Source organism: Leptinotarsa decemlineata, unplaced genomic scaffold (assembly GCF_025532065.1).
Source record: "Leptinotarsa decemlineata unplaced genomic scaffold, Ldec_3_MD MMD2_tig00026328_RagTag_RagTag, whole genome shotgun sequence".
NCBI lineage: Eukaryota > Metazoa > Arthropoda > Insecta > Coleoptera > Chrysomelidae > Leptinotarsa > Leptinotarsa decemlineata.
In genome coordinates, this window is record NW_027412688.1 from 1,768,708 (window position 1) to 1,775,906 (window position 7,199).

Consider the following 7,199-nt stretch of genomic DNA (forward strand, 5'->3'; position numbering starts at 1 on the left):
CTTTGGGGTTTCTTGAAGTCGCAGGTCTATGCAAATAAACCACAATCGACCGATGCCCTAAAGGTGAACATAACACAGGCCATCGCTCAAATTCAGCCGGATCTATGAGGAAGAGTCGTTGAAAATTGGACCACTCGGATCCGTGCCACCGTAAGAATCCGAGGCGGCATTTGAATGATGTCATATTCCACACTTAATGGCAACCAGCAAGGGTTTATTGCGGCTCACACCAATTCACACTCAACCAAATAAACCCAGCTTCTTAACGAAGCTGATTAGTTTATATGGTGAGTGGTCTTTTAGGTCAGTTGGTAAGAGAAAGGCTCTGCCGAACTCTAAAAACCTGATTTGGTCACCAGCGGGGCAGGCTCTGTTGTTTCATCGTTAATGATATAGTCGGATACTCAAAGTACAAGATTCCCACCTTGATACCCGCGACAACCTTCCCATATAAGAGCTCTCGCTCCTGATCCAAATTTAGAAGAAGGTCAGTTGGAGTCATGAGCTCAACATTCATCTCTTCTGAAGAATCACTCCTGATCTAAATTTACAGAGAGGTCAGTTGAAGTCGTAAGCTCGACATCCATCTCCTCTGTAGACTCAGCATCAGAAAAAAATGTTAAGTTTACTCTGTTCACAAAAGTCCCACGAGTAGCTAGGGAAAGAAGGTCAATCACAGCAGAACCCCGCATTACCCTGGCAAGGGTATCTTGACATCAGTGTAGGTGTTCCTCAGGGGTCAGTAATGGGCCCAATATTGTTTCTAATACATGTAAATGATATCGTTGAAGTGAACCCATCCATACATCTCACATTGTATGCGGACAATACGTCTATACTTATTTCCAAACAATCTAATTCAGTGGTCGCCAACCTCTTCAATGTGTTGAGCTACTTTGTTAATTTTGGAATAAACAGCGAGCTATCCACACGGAAGCCACATAAGGCAACGTAAATGACATAATCCAGAGTTAATTTATCATTATATGTATTTATTTCAATATTTTACTGGTAATACATAATAACATAGGTACTAATAATAAACTAATAACAAAATAACTAATATTACTAGTACGTACTTGTTGCATTTCACTAGTTCGGACTTCCATTGTCTATTATATAAAATGATTTGAAATCTCTGAAACAAAAAAAGAAGAATTGAAAATGACAATTATGTTAACCCGAAATAAACCTGAAATGAAATAATAGTGAAATGAAATACAAGTAAAAATAGAACAATTGAATGAATTAAAATAAAGAAATGAAAAAAGAAAATAAAAATGAAAAATGGAGAGATTCCAAGTCACGTTAGTTCACGACGTTTCGATTGTTAGTATCTACAATCGTCTTCGGGTGATGACTGGACTGATTCCTCGGAGAGATGACTATTTATAGGTCGTTCGAGTACTTTCACTTATCCCCGCTTTCCATTTTCCGCTTCACTGGTTCCGTGGGAGATGACCGTTTTGGCGACAGTTGGCCATTTTTCGCTTGATGATGGGTTTCCATATGTTGCGTATTTCTACGCTGGCTTGGCTGAATACGTTGTTGGACAACATGTATGCGGCTTCCTTGAATTTTCTCCTAAACCAATGTTCCTCTCTGTGCAAGATCTCAGCTTGGGACCACTCGATGTTGTGTTGATGGGTCCAAATATGGTCTGCTATTCCTGATTTGCTGGTTTCCCCTCGCTATGTGCGTTTCTTGTGCTCGGCAATGCGAACATTCAATGACCTCTTAGTTTCACCAATATAGGATTCTCCACACTCACAGGGTATTCGGTAAATGCAATTCTTGGAATCGCAGTCCGCGTTTGGTGGCCTGGTTTTCGTGAGGCTGCTACGGATAGTGTTACCGTATCTGTAGCAGGTTCTGATGTTGTACTTGGAACCAATTCTTCTTATCCTGTCCGATAATCCTCTGATGTAGGGAAGTGCAAGCACTGGTTGTGACGGCTTCTCTTCCTTGCGAGGCTCCTGCTGTCTTCTAGCCAAAGTCTTTTCTACCATCGTTTTGGAGTAGCCATTCCGTTGAAGATCATTTTTGATGATGTCTAGTTCCTTCTCGAGACCTTCCTTAGTATTTCAGAGCCCAAAAGCACGGTCTAATAGAGTCTTGATGATTCCTCTTTTTGTCGATTGATGGTGGTTGGATTCGTGGTTCAGATAATGTCCCGTGTGAGTGGGTTTTCGGTATACAGATGTTTCCCACTTAGTGTCGGTCCTCTTCACCAAAACGTCTAAGAATGGCAATTCGTTGTGGATTTCCTTCTCCATTGTGAAATTGATGGAAGGTCTCACGCTGTTGATGTGTTTGCAGTATAATTTGATGCAGCCATTCGAATACAATTATCCAAATTTTCATCTGAAAGTCGATTGCGATATTTGTTATTATTAATTTCATATTGGAAAAAGAAGATTCACACAAATAGGTTGAACTGAATAATGATTTCACTTTCAAGGCAACATGGCATAGAACTGAATTTTTGTCTTCACTTACAATATTCCAGATACATTCAGTACTTGAGACTAACGATTTAAAGGCTAAATCATTTTGAAACTCAATGACTTCCATTTCTGTTGCAGCGATGTCTTCGCCAAAGTTCTGCATAACACAAATTGCAAACTGTTGGATATCAATTTCCATAAAGGGTGAAACAACAAACTGCGCTACTAAAGCCATTTCATTGAAATCCTTAAAACGATTTTTGAAGTTATTCTTCAGGGCAGAAATTATTTTCACATGATATTTGTTGTCATAGGGTTCTAATGGATTTTGAGATATTTTTTCGAAAGAATAGGAAAATGCTTGGCATCGCTGTTAATTAGGTTTTGTTCTCAAAACTCCGGCTTTTTGATAAATGCTTTTATATCAGAAATCATTTCCGCTAGTTCTTTGTCTCTCCCCTGAAGCTGCAAATTAAGTTCGTTTAATTTCTCTGTAATGTCCACGAGAAAACCAAAATCTCTAAGCCAGATTGAATTTTCTAGTTCCGGCAGTCTTTTTATTAAAAGAAATCAGCCTATTTTACAAGTTTATACAAGGTTAAAGTTAAGATATATATTTTTGTTATAATAGATGTATCATTCTATTTTAATGATGATGAGCGTGTTCGTGTTCAACTTCCGTTTCTAGTTATTTTTATACACGGCGGAACGTACAAAATGGATAGTGATATTTTTATTTTGAAAAGTATGAAGTAACATATTTATAGTAGATATATGCAAAAATATGGAAATACTTTATAGCGGTCATAGAAATGGAAAAAATGTTTTTAAATCACTTGGTAATGAAAATACAAAATAGCTTAAAACGACGGGAACAATGAATTAGTTGTAATAATAACTTTCAAAGAAACCTCGCTATCTACTATCTATTCGAGCTAGATATGAATCTGAAAATAGTGTTTTTGGAAGAGTAGAAAAATTCTAAGACCAGCCGTATGCGACTTCTGGAGATCTGCGTGTCCAAAAAAACTGTTTTCGGACGTGTTGCGTAAACTATTTTTTCGGCAACTATAAGAAATCAATGAAACACATTTCTTTATTATATTTCTTTGTAAAATAAAATTTCAAACATTTCAATTCTTTGGGAAAGAAAAGTCTTGGCTTTTTACTTCTTCATGTTGATACAATAAATGTGGGAATCTCCCAAAGAAAGAAAGGAAGCAATCAATTTAAAAACATAACTATACAAATTTGTGCACTTTTGTCAACGTAACTAACACAATTCGATTAGTTTCTTCAGCATTAATATTGCCTGATCCTGATTGGCAAATAGTCTATAAGTGAGAAAGAGATCGAAGTGCTTGAAAAGATGGTAGTCGGTTGACGAGAGGTCTGGGGAGTATGGTGGCTGAAGCAGAACTTCAACGCTCAATTAGTTTAATTTTCGGTGATGGTTTGGCCCACTAACCATGATGTTTTTTGGTGCGTTTTTCCCTGTGGGAAGTACATGGTTTTCCTGAAGTCTCCTATTGTCGTAGAGAGTCCACTTTTCATCACACGTGAGGATCCGATGCAAAAAAGATCGTTTTGGTTGCGCAGAAGCAAAGAACAGACCTCGAAACATGTCGATCGTACAAATCGTGAGGCACCATTTTTTCAGTCTTCATGACCTTTCCTAAACATTTTGAACCATCAAAAACCGCATTGGAGCTAACATCCAGTTCTTCCGCGCAGCATTTGCGAAGGGTCAGGCGACCATTTCGGGGCTTATCTTCGAAGCTAAAAATCTCCGGAACGAAATTTAGTCGGCTATGCTAATGCAGATATTCACAAATTTTGATGGTTCTTTAGTAATACATGTTGGCTTTCTATTTTGTCCCCCTCAGATATAATACACATGTACCAGCATTTCTTCCAATACTTGAAGCAGATCTAAAATACACTTTTTGGTATGTCCTTGAGATCTCTCAGCGGTTTTTATCTCCTCAATCGTCGCTAAACGCCCTTCTTTCATGGGTATCTTCGATCTTGGGAACAGAATAGAGTCGCAGGAGCCAAAATCTGAAAAATACGGTGGCTGTGGCATGATTACGATGGCTGAAGTATGATTACGGTGGCTGACTCATGATTACGGTATTGTTTTTCGCCAAAAAATTATGAACAAGCAATGACGAGGGAGCAGATGCAATATCGTGATGCAAAAGCCATTATTTTTTTCCCACAATACTGGACGTTTTCTTCGTATTGCTTCTCGCAAACGGCGCATAACTTCAAGATGATACTCCTTATTGACAGTACGATCATGTGGCGAAAACTTCTGATGCGCTACCCCACAGCAATGAAAAAAAAAACAGTGAAAAAATCCTAGACATTTGATCGAACTTGGCGTTCTTTTCTGGTCTTGGTTCTCCCGGCTTCTTGTATTGAATGTCGAAACAAGTGTTGCGTTAAACTGTTTAGTAAAAATCTCATTTTTTTTCAATACGTTATGGATTTTCATCATGTAACGGCAGTAGATGAACAAACCTGGCCCCAGCACACTTCAAGGTCATGCGTCGATAACGTCACACGTTTCTCTCTTCCACTCACTAAAGTTTCTCTGTGAAACACTTACCAGGGATGCACGATCTTGAAGCGTGTTCGGACCAAGCTTGTTCATCTACGATCGGCCAATTCCATCATAAAAGTCATAACTGGTAACGAATCATAGATGTATAGTCATGACATTAAAACCAAGGACCAATTGTCCCAGTGGAAGAGGCCAGGAGAGCCATTGACAAAATGGTAACCCCAAATTCGATCAAATGTCCAGGTTTTTCTCACAATAAGGAATATTATCTTGAAGTTATGCGCCGCTTGATAGAAGCAATACAAAAATAAAACAGCCGGATTGTGAAAAACAAATCATGGCTTTTGCATCACCATATTTCATCTGCTCGCTCGTCACTTCTTGTTCGTAATTTTTTGGCGAAAAACAACATCGTAATCAAGCCTCAGCCACCGTATATTTCAGATTTGGACTCCTGCGACTCTTTCCTGTTCCCAAGATCGAAGAGACCCATGAACACCAGTTATGACTCTCATAAGCAAATCTGGATTGCGTTGATGTCATTCAGCAATTCCTGAGCGTTGCTCATGCGACGTTTTAAGTCAAAATTCAGCAAGTTTGGAACAGATTTCGCTGTCAAACGCTTCACACCCAGAATTTACAAAAAAAAAAAAATTGCGTGGCATGAACCATTACTATTTTCTTCACTTTCTCTACATTTTCATCGGTTGTTAATGTGCTGAAGCGTCTAGGGCAAGCATCGTTTCTCACATTTTCTCGACCTTCTATACGAAAGCTTGTACCACTCATAAACAATTTTCTTAATTTTCTCACTCAGAGTACAATCACCGTATGCCACTGACAATACTTCAAGTGTTTTCAAGCACTCAGTTCTTATTTTACACAAAATTTCATTCAAAGTTCTTTGATCCATTTTATTTTGATGGCAGAAAATCGACGAACACGCAAAACACCAACAAACTAAACATCTAAAACTGTGAAAGTATGTTAGAAATCAGTGTACGAACATAAAAAAAATCGCTAATCGAATGTACGCAACCCGGGAAGTTTGAACATTTACCTTATTTTTCGAACAATCCACGTAGGCTTTTTCACCAACTGAATCCAATCCAAACTATAAACCTATGAGATTGGCTGCTTCAGCAAATTTTGTATCACTTTTCAGATGATGACTTATTGAGTAATCACGCAATGAGAGAAGTTCCAGTCCAGGGAGAGATCCTTGTAGCACACCAACTGCATCCCTTTGCCCCATCTTGATTTGAACCACTCATTGAGAACAGCTGAAAGTTTACTGCAAATTTTTCTAGTACAACGCCATGTTGCGCTTTATAGAAATGCTGCGAATTCTTTTCTGATGACTTCCTCTGCATACTTACAGGAATAGCTCTCAAAGCTGATATATAATAACACAACACAACAAAGTTTTTGTTTCCGGGTTGAAATTAGATGATTTTAATGTATTTCCACGTGTTAAAACCGAAAGTGACCATGAAAATTATATATTAGCTCTTGTTTTCAAGATATAGTATCATTATATTATATATATATGTATATTGAGTTTTCAACAAATGAAATATTTCATCACCAACAGTTGGTACACATGTTTGTTTACATAACACCCCTCTCATCAGCTGTTCTTAAGTAGTGAACATAACCTATGTGAGTTTGTCAATTGAACGCACGTGGTTGCTATTGAAATTATCGTGTGAAGTTGATTTTTAAATTAATTTAAGTGCTGATCTGAAATGCCTCGAAAGTGTGTGAATTCTGTCGATAGCTTTTGCTATATATGTGGTGAAATAACATTTAAGGCTCAGAAACGTAAAATGACACCTATCGTTAAGACAGCCTATGAACATTATTTTGGTGTGAAAGTTGGGGACCAAGATAAATCATGGGCCCCTCATATATGTTGTAATTCTTGTACCGTCATATTGCGAGAGTGGCTGAAAAATAAAAACCGGGCAATGGCTTTTGCAGTACCTATGGTTTGGCGTGAGCCTACCAATCATACAGACGACTGTTATTTCTGCTTAACTCCTTCCATTAAGCAAGGTTTATCTATGAAGAAAAGAGGAACGGTTAAATACCCTAATCTCCCATCTGCTCTTCAGCCTGTACCACACTCAATTTGCCAGTCCCTTCTCCACCCCAAAACTATGAAATTTTAGAGGAAGGTG